Source organism: Tachypleus tridentatus, unplaced genomic scaffold (assembly GCF_004210375.1).
Source record: "Tachypleus tridentatus isolate NWPU-2018 unplaced genomic scaffold, ASM421037v1 Hic_cluster_2, whole genome shotgun sequence".
Taxonomy (NCBI): Eukaryota; Metazoa; Arthropoda; class Merostomata; order Xiphosura; family Limulidae; genus Tachypleus; species Tachypleus tridentatus.
In genome coordinates this window covers 13,343,873-13,353,303 of record NW_027467782.1, presented here as the reverse complement: position 1 = coordinate 13,353,303, position 9,431 = coordinate 13,343,873, and the positions used below count along the sequence as shown (strand labels likewise).

General features: G+C 37.9%; 1 long non-coding RNA gene across 2 annotated transcripts; it reads right to left on the bottom strand.

Annotated features, from left to right (window-relative positions):
• Positions 1-5,166: 5,166 nt before the first annotated feature.
• On the bottom strand, positions 5,167-8,608 carry LOC143242807 (uncharacterized). 2 transcript variants are annotated; one of them, XR_013023258.1, is made up of 4 exons: positions 8,304-8,608; positions 7,143-7,209; positions 6,296-6,458; positions 5,168-5,462 (listed from the first exon to the last, which is right to left on the bottom strand). It is a non-coding gene; the product is annotated as an uncharacterized LOC143242807 (long non-coding RNA). The 2 variants fall into 2 exon arrangements; XR_013023259.1 differs by lacking the exons at positions 7,143-7,209; positions 8,304-8,608 and having other exon boundaries at positions 5,167-5,462; positions 6,296-6,793.
• Positions 8,609-9,431: the final 823 nt, after the last annotated feature.

The following is a 9,431-nucleotide window of genomic DNA, read 5'->3' as shown; positions in this document are numbered from 1 at the left end:
AACTCACCGAAGAACAGCCAGTAGTTCCACCACCAAGACCACGTTTCTCAGTTGCACCAATGGGCTTCAAGTGTGGAAACAAGTTCATGATGAAGTTACCACCCGATCTACAAGACTGCAGCTAACAGTTTCCACGTACACCATCAACGTAGTTCATCAGTTTTGTGTGTGTGTGTGTGTTTTTTTGTTGTTTTTTTTAATTTTGTGTTTTTTTTTCTTTCCCAACTACTTCCGGGCACGGTCTGGGTAGATTATTCGGCGCCCAGGCCCTGAAAGTGGGTTTTCTCGGGGCACTCCCGTTTCCCCCCACAGCAAAATCTCTGGCATCGGACCTGTAGGTCCCAGCCTCATTCTGATAAGGGCCGTTTTCCCAGTCAAGGGTATCTAATCAATTACAGTAAATTTTAAAAACCAATTCGCCAGCCGCCAGTGTACTCCATCCTCGAGCCAAGGTCTGGCTCACTTCACTTTCGCTGCTTTCGTCTAGTTCTCCCGTCCTTCCTCTCACTCACAAATACACAACTCCATTTTTTGAAATGTTAAAACAAAGTAAAATTCCACGGATATCTTAAAACATTTCTCATGTAAGGGGACGAAGAGGAACTACAAAGTTCCTGAACACCCCGGTTGGGGAGAGAACTCTTCTGATTTCTCTCTCTCTAAACTGAACCCCTGCCACGTTAGTTTAGTTTAGTTTAGTTTGACCAAGTTTAGACACTCCCCCAAGCTACCTCAACTCCCTAACCCAACTATCACCAATTAAGGACCGATTTATCAAACTCTCCAAAAACTATTATACCAAGGCTTATAACGGAAACCGCCAAACACGGCAATTATTTCAAATAGCAGATACCCCTCTTACCTGGACTAAGTATACTTCGCCCTTAAATTGGACCATTAACCATAGTGACCAATGCTAACTAACCAAGTGTATACATGCCATTAACACTTCTTTTATATTTCAGGTTGGGCACTGGGTGGGTAGAATTTTCGGCGCCCACCCAGTGAAAGTGGTTTTCTCCGGGTACTCCGGTTTCCTCCACACCAAAATTTTTGCCATTGGATCTATAGATCCCAGGCAACTAGGCCCTGTAAGGTCCGTCTATCCCTACACTTCTCTATCCACCCCTCCTATTCCCTCACTCTCATGCACTGTTCTCCACCCTTCAACTTTTCTTACTCTCTATATCAACCTTTCTACCACTCTCTCCCTTTACCACTACTCTTGCCTCTCTCTACGTTACTGGTCCCAAGAAAAATGCAAGACCCCTGCAGCCTTGATCTTCCTGCTCGTGATCCAGCTCTCCGACTAAAGACTAAAGCCTATCATCCTGGTTCTTCTGCTCCTCAACAACCAAATATCATAGTCACATCCTGACACATAACAATAAAATTGATATCCCCCCTACACGACACATCACACCTAACTCATGTGTGGGGCTGAAGAGAAACAAAAGTTTCTGAGCGCCCCTGGTTTGCCTTAGGGATATCCCTAAGGTCTTTAAAACCAAAACTACTGTCAAGTCTAAATGAAATGAATGCCCAAGTTTATTTTTCAACATGCCTCCACAACAAGCGTCTGGAAAAGCTGTGAAGAAGGCCGGAAAGGCCCAGAAAGCCGTACGAGCTGGAGACAAGAAAAAGCGAAAGAAGAGGAGGAAGGAGAGCTTCAGTATTTACATTTACAAGGTTCTCAAGCAGGTCCATCCCGATACTGGAATCTCCAGCAAAGCTATGTCTATCATGAATAGCTTCGTGAACGACATTTTCGAGAGAATTGCTGCCGAAGCTTCTCGTCTGGCTCACTACAACAAGCGATCAACTATCACGAGCCGGGAGATCCAAACTGCAGTGCGTCTGCTTTTACCTGGAGAATTGGCCAAACACGCCGTCTCCGAAGGGACCAAGGCTGTGACTAAGTACACCAGTTCAAAGTAATGTGTTCTTCTTCTCTTTTCAATTCAAACGGCCCTTTTCAGGGCCACCACATCTTGAAAAGGAGAAAGTCACATCGAATCTATTTCACTATTAACAGTTCAAGCATGCTTTCTCTATAACCATGCTTATAACGTGCGAGTAGAAATACACACATTATTAGAGAGTTTTGTTCCATTCCCACCTCTATGCTCTCAGTGAGTATTTTTCGTTTGTAGTTAAGTGAATGAAGACAGACAAACGAACGTATACACACCCAGCCAATACATGTCGTCACCGAAAGGTACAAGATAATTATGATAATAACAAGAAAACAACAGCTACTCATTATTTAAGAAAGCAAAAAAGAGAGAATGACAGAGGGTTAATCGATACACGGAAATAGTTATTTCATTTAGAGTGACATCCATTACATGTTTAATATCCATGCGCTTGGGAGAAAACGAAATAGTGTCTGAGGGACAGAGCAACAGAGAAATTGTCTCTATTAAGGAGCATAAATCATATTAGTTATTAATAACTAGTAAATCTAATAGTAAGGCACACTATTCAGCCGTATATGCATGTGCATACGGAATAGATTTCTCCATTACATTTGTGAAAGGCTCAGTACACTTCACTAACTAGTAAGGAGGCATACAATTTATATGGGTGGCTAGTAGTATAATACTGTTGCGAAAGAGTTAATTAATGAAGGAGCCCCGAGTTATTTTCCTTCGACCAATTGTGATTAAAACTAAAATGTAATTAAATGCAGTACTAATTGAAATTAAACTAAAGTTACGAATCATTAAGTATAATTTGAAAACGAGCATATCTATAACAGCACAGGGGAAGAAATAAATAAAGTCGCACTACATTACTTTCTTTTCTCGAACGTTCGTTAGACTACAAATCTGAGCATGAAACGTTTTAAGAAATTTTTTACCATTTCACTCGCTCGATATAACAAGTGTTGTTACGAGCGGAATGAGTGTTTTGTTTGTTTTTCTGTAACGACTTATATGGCAAACTCTTTATCAGGAGATGGTGGCCCTGAAAAGGGCCGTTGATTTTGTGATATCACACAAAATTGGAAAAGAAGCAGCTTACTTATTTCTTTCCTGCCACCTTCTTGGAAGCAGCCTTTTAGGGGCGGCTTTGGCCTTCTTGGGGCTTTCGGTTTACTGGTTGCAGGTTTCTTTGCTGGCTTCGCCACTTTCTTTGGTTTTGCCTTTGCCTTGGGTTTTAGCAGCTGTCTTTGCTTTCTTCTCAGCTACTTTCTTGGGCTTACTCGGGGCTTTACTTTTCTTTGCAGTCGTTCCTTCTTTGGTTTTTTGGTTTTTCACCACCTTCTCTTTGCTCTTTTGAGCACTCAGCTTGAAGGAACCCGTAGCTCCTTTTCCTTTAGTCTGTGTGAGAATGCCACTATTCACTGCTGATCGAAGATACTTCTTGATAAAGGGTTCATCCGCTCCACGTCCAGTTTATAGTTGGCAGCAATGTACTTTTTGATAGCCTGGAGAGAAGAACCTCCGCGTTCTTTGAGAGAAGTAATGGCAGTGATTACCATTTCGTATACCTTAGGATGTACGGGTGCCGTTCTCGGTTTTTTCGCTTTTTGTTTGCTCACCTTCTTAGGAGAAGGAGCCGTGGTAGGCGCCGTCGCATCAGCCATTTTTAAAGCTTTTTTATTTATTAATCTTTCTACTCGGTTGAAAAATACGAGCACAAGCACGTGAAGACCTTAAGTAAAGAGAGAGCGGCCGTAATTGAGAGCTTCATCTAACTGAGAGAAGTCAGCTGGGGTCGCCATTTCTCGCGTCTGAACGTATCATCCGGCTGTGTTTGTTCACAAAATTCTGGGTTCCTTTTGAGAAGTTTCGAATTTCCAAAATTTTTCCTAAGGTCTACTAAACGAAAGTTCTATCTTTCTTCTATAGATAGGTCTATCCACGATTCGTCAATGGTGGCATTTTTTACCATAAAAACGTGCACCAGTGCGAATGAGAAGCTTCTTTAGGATACAGAAGTTTTTCTAATCGTTTCTTAAGTCACATCATAGAGTGTTTCAAGTAAACAAAACATTTCACATCGAATATCTATATCACACACCCTCAAATGAAAGTGGAGTATTTGTAACAGAGCATTATATCATCGGAATATCACGTTAGAAACGAGGCAGTCTCTAACACGTCGTCATTTCATGTTGGGTAGTGCTAAGTGCAGAAGCTTGTTCCACGCTACAAAGAAATTCTCCCGAACAACACAGAAAAGTAGTTTCTATTCCTTATTCAGAAATTGTTTTCGATCCTTATTATCGTAAACAGTGCATTACAAAGAATATTCAAACAGCAAAACGATTACAGGCCACCCTAAGCCAGTTTGAAAGCAAACTGGTGAGAGTTCGTGACAAATGAGAAACGAAACTAGTGTTCGTCGATACAATCATATAACACATATTCGATTTCAATAAGATGCCTTGAATCGTTAATTTATTTCTTTTTATACTTCCTCTGAAGGTTGATTAATATATATAATATTTATATATATAGAAATAACGATGCAGTTTTGAAACGCAGTGTTCTTGGCTTCGTCGACCTTTCTGACATCATTAATTAAGGAATATTTTATTGTAGAGTCTATGTTTACACACATTTTTCGGAGATAGAAAACTTTAGAGTGGTATCTTATAAGCTTGCAACTTTCATCTTTTGAATAGAAATTAACAATTGAGCAAGACATTCATTCGTCTCTCTAAGTGTATGTGTACTCAATAAGCGTAACGCTTCTTCATTGGCGAGTGTTATTTCTACACTGTTAGAAATTGTTCGTAATTTTACACTGCAATGTAGTGGCAGCAGAGTTGACGCTACACTGGAGTGTAATTTTTACGGTGCATTGCAAAAACAAATCTTGTCATTTAACATGGCAATACACCGTAATTTTCATGCAAATACAGTGTAATTTTACATAGCAAGGTAGTGTAATTTTAATGCTGATAGGAGTAATTTTACATGGAAGGCAGGGTAATTTTTATGCTGATGTGGAGTAATTTTACAGTAATATTTAGTGTATAATTTTTACGACCATGGTGGTGTTACTTTACAGAAAGAAATGCTCAATATGATAACATGCGCGGGGCCTGCATTTTAGCATAACATTAATAGAAAGAAAGAGACATATGACTTTTCTTGAAATAAAAAAACAGAGACTCCTGTTTATTTTCCATATTTATTGCAAACTGATGATATTTTGTTTTTCAAAAAAACATGAAATAATGGTACACAAGGAATGTCATGCCAATGTTCCTATTTATTAACTGGTTAAATTTCAATATTAGAAACCATAAAGTCTTGCAGTTGTTTAAACTTTTATTGTCCATCTTTTATTAAGCAGAAATAAAATCTCAGTAAATAACTGAGATATCATTATCAAAATCCCTTAGATTGTCTATCAACTTTCTAACTTTGGTACTAAAGGCAGGCCTCCTCTTGTCGGTCTTCCTCACTTTGGAGCCCCTCTGAGGATTTATGCCAAGGAAGATCCTGTTAAAATTGATAAGCATGGTTAAATGAGTCATAATATCCTGGAATTCTGTTTTATATATATATTTTTTCATAAAATTTTGACAATTCAAATTATCTGCATTATAACAAAATACAATAAGGCCACAAGGAACAAATCTTTTGTTACTCATCCTTTTATTCCTTCTAGAGTGGGTTACAGGGGCACTTTTTTTTTTATTCTGACCAGTCCACTGTTCAATTTGCAACAAAAATCGCTCAATTTTTCATACACGTCAATTCTCTTATAGAAAAAATTGTCATATTCTGCTGCAAATACCATGTACTTCTATTTCTGCGTACTAGTGACATAACTTTTTAAACTGAATATTCAACCAAATACTTCTAGCAAATATACATTTCATGCTGTTAACATATATTTTAAAAAATTTTATTCAGTAAAGCCATAAAGATGTTTATAGGGCAGCCAAGACTGGATGCACATAGCGATGATTCACAAATCTGTATTTCTTGTGGCCTAAGCTTAAGTTTTGTATGGTGAAACAGGTCTGGGACATGTGAGAGAGGACCTGTGTAGTAAGACTAACTAACTACTTCAGCTGGCCTTGCATGTCGGCCAGTCTAAATACATGCAAATTGATTAGTACAAGTTTAAAACTTTTGAAAGACCAACTGTGAGTAGGGAACATTTAACCTTGGTCCTAAGAATGGCTCTATCAAACTGATGGGTAGCAACCAAAGTACCGGTATTCTTTTGCATAGGAAAGAACTATTCATATTTATCATCTTCATTTACAGGTCACAAGAAATTATGTAAGTAAATACAGGTAAATTAAGAAAGTGCTATTCCAAACCTTTGAATAAATTTAAGAGTGTTGGCAATGGACTCTGGGTAGGTGATGTTCAAGTTATAATAAGCTGCTATGGTCAAACCAACTGCCATCCGTAGGGTGACATTTTCTGCCAGGATACATCCTTCTACAACTGCATAGCAGTTATTTTCAAATGGATGGTTTCCTACAAAAATATAAAACAACAAGAGTACATTTTGATGTTCTTGTGAGGCATATTGTCTTGTTAATACTGTTATCAAGTTTTCAGCCCTGATAATTCAGGTCAGACCAAAACCACATATGGAACCCTGCAGCCTGTAGTGTGTAGTTTTCTTTTATATATCTCTCCTGATGTTACAAATAAAACAAAGTACTTAGCAAACTGCCTAACAAGGAAATAATTACAGCTGCCCTCTTCTGTCAGAGGCAGCTATCATATTTTCAGTGACGTCTGTGTGTCTCCCTGTGTGTGTGAGTTGCCCACATTTTTTGCCATGCAGGACTGCGTAATTTTGACCTTGAATGGTCAAAAATTGAGGTCTAGCAATTCACAGGTCTAAACTCTAAATTTACAGAAACATCAGGGAATTCTGAATATTGTATTATATAATCTGCAGTGGTGCCATATATTTTAAACATATCTCAAACTTTAGGCCTTCATTATCATTTTCTTGTTATTTTTAATATATTTAAAGAAAAACATGACTAATTGTTCTTAATGAAGGTTTTAGAGTTTCAAAAAACACAATGAAGTCCATTAAATGGAAAAATAGGCATACAATGTGATGCACATACCCCCCCCCCAAAAAAAAAAATCCAAGTACAAAAACAGTATGCATGAGTAAGAATATATTAATAAGTATCTTACCTCTGATGACTACATGGGGGTGAGGTAGGTCATCATGTTGTTCTAAATCAGCAGATGTGATGATATCCTGTTGAAAAATTATATAATCCTATTACATGTATTTATAAATTAGTGTCTAATACTGGAAACATACAGCAGGTCAAGTGACAGCAAAAGTTGATTTGTAATCAGGATTATAATATGAACTTATCTGCAGCGCAGCCCTAATTTGACGGTCACATAAGTGCTTAATTCATTTGTATAAATTCTGCCAACTTCAGTGATCCATAATACAACATTCAAAATGGCTCATTTTGCTGGGGAAAATCTTCAAGGACTGGCAACATTGGTAAGGTTGATGAATATTTTTCTTTAGTGAATATTTTCCTGTTTACAGTATAATCCTGTTTCAAATCTTAGATAAGCGTTTTATGTTAATTATGTTAATGCTGGATACTGTCAGTCTACTAAATGTTTGTGAAAAGAACCTTGAAAAGACCAAAAATGTGCCATGTTATATGATTCGCTCAAAAGTTGGCCCAAAATTTTAACATAATCTCTTTATAATTTTGGAATACTCTAAACATCAGTAAAATTCTTGCCCTATAACTTCATGCCCAGCAGCCAGACTGATCATGCCATGTACTTGCTGTAAAACCCTAATATTAGCGAGCCTTTTACTTAGGCAAATTTGGTGACTGGAATATTGTTGCTAAATTAACTGGATGGTAATTTATCTAGCTAAACATACTGAAGAGTGCAATTTCATAAAAATGCTATAGCAGTTTTTAAAGAAAAACGTGAAGTTCAGCCTACCTACGATCTTTAAGCCTAACCTCCATGCATGACTGAATCTAAGAATATGCTCTCACAAGGTAACCAGACGACCAGATCTGAAGAATCTACACTACTAGGACTTAGCCTATACCTATTATAGTATAAGGTTCATCAGCTCATCAATCAGGAACCGTTTATCATCAAACGGTACCCAGGTACCGCACATTCCCAAATACCTGATACGAATTGACCAGGCCTGACGTTAGATCGCTAGAAAGCTACAATTTTAGGCAACGCAATAGGCCTAGAATATAGTTTGTCATGAAGTAGACATTGGGCTTCACGTTAGTAGATTTATCTATGTACCAGTAATATCAATGGTTATGAACCAAATAAAATACAAACCTGCCTCCTGGAAATGCACAACACAAAGTTAATTTAAATTAAACTGAATCTGGATTGCGTAGGTCTAAACAAGGGGTAAATAAACTGATGAGGTGTAGAACGCAAGTTGACTGCTAGACTCTATTCGGAACAAACTGCATCCACGATCCACTGGCACTGCTGATTCCTTTGTGTGAATTCAAAATTCTCGCTTCCGGTGCCGCGAGCGACCTAGTTCATGACCCCGCATCCAGCACTGCGTCAGCAGAGTCCGGCTATAGCTGATAAACACGCGCGTACGCGCATCTAGCCCCGCGCTAGCTACTTTGCAATGCCATGTTATTTGCGCCATGGGCTTGAAAGGCGGTGCCTGAGCGGGCCGCAGTGTTGATTACGTTGGTTAGCAGCGTGATTTCACGATGCTTACCAGCGTAGATGAGAAAACATGCGTATGTTCCGTAAAATAACGAGGCATTTCTTTGTTATAAAACGGTTATTTTTTACAGTGTAGGTTAAACATGTATATAGATGTCAATTTTACAACTTTTTAAGTATTTTTAAACAAATTTAGGATCCAGAGGAGTTTTTCTTTAAATTTTAAAACTTCGATCAGTTCTAACTCATCGAAACACACTTGTCACCGAACATTAACTTAGTACTAGTCTGATCCGCTAATTGTTAGTAAGGCTTTGCTTATATTTCAAGTAGCATCCTGCCTTTTTAAAACACATAATTTGTTTGTTTGATGTTGACTGCAACTGCAAATCTACACAGTAAACCGTCTTTACTCTGTCTATCGAGGGCATCGAAACCCGAACATAGAATTATAAGCGTTTAGACTTATCACTAAACCATTGGAGGAGAGAAAACAGCTTAACTTGAAACTCTATTTATCTGATTTCATGACTGAAACGTTTAAAAACCTAACGAGAAAAACGTCTGAAAAATGATCAAAATATGTTTATCTTTGCCTCTTTTAATCACATGTCGGTATTCGACTTGTTAACTTATCCAGTTAAACAATACAGATAGTTAAAGTGGAAAAGTGGACACAAACATGTGAAGGAGTATATTACTGAAGTTGATTATTGTTATAATACAAATTGTAAGTTGTTATAAAGTGCTTTTTCTTAATTAAAGGAGAAAATG